Source organism: Limulus polyphemus, unplaced genomic scaffold (genome assembly GCF_000517525.1).
Source record: "Limulus polyphemus unplaced genomic scaffold, Limulus_polyphemus-2.1.2 Scaffold2298, whole genome shotgun sequence".
NCBI lineage: Eukaryota > Metazoa > Arthropoda > Merostomata > Xiphosura > Limulidae > Limulus > Limulus polyphemus.
In genome coordinates this window covers 164683-165313 of record NW_013667908.1, presented here as the reverse complement: position 1 = coordinate 165313, position 631 = coordinate 164683, and the positions used below count along the sequence as shown (strand labels likewise).

The following is a 631-nucleotide window of genomic DNA, read 5'->3' as shown; positions in this document are numbered from 1 at the left end:
AACACTATTCGTGACGGCCTATTTTTATTTTCTCAGTGATTGGGGGGGGGGGGGGGCTTTCTGGCCCCTCCTTTTTTGAAGATCTAATATTTTTACATGCTGCTAGTGAGAGAACCTGTTGTTTAAATATTTGAATCCCACCACTGACTATCCTGTATCCTATCTATCTATTTTGTTTCTATTTATTGTTATATTATATTAGCTAGCAGTACACTGATATGTTAATACAAATGAAATATTACAAATATTTATTTATTCTCATATAGTACTGGCCTATTAGTCTGTTGCATTGAATATTGTATGCATATCATGTTTACACCTGTCAATGCCACGATTATGTTCAAAGCCTAAAATACAACTTTTAAACACAAAAACTGCTACTTGTATAGTATCCTTTATTTCTTTCCTTTTGAATTCTACTTTGGCCCATTCCTATGTTTTAATGAACCCTTTTGCCTGTATAGATTAAGTATATGTATGTTGGCAGTAGAAAACAGGATAACTTAGGTGAGCTAAATGACACTTTGTCATCCATTGGAAGTTAAATGAAATGTAACAATGGACAACTTTGCTAATTCGATGTGGAACATATAACAAAATATGTGTACAATAATAACAGGGGTACCCATTA

The 631-nt window shown here is 33.1% G+C and overlaps 1 protein-coding gene across 1 annotated transcript in view; it reads right to left on the bottom strand.

The window, feature by feature from the left end:
* The window catches only part of LOC106466550, a 27153-nt gene that overhangs the window by 25132 nt on the left and 1390 nt on the right, over positions 1-631 (bottom strand). The gene's annotated exons all lie outside the window — the stretch shown is intronic.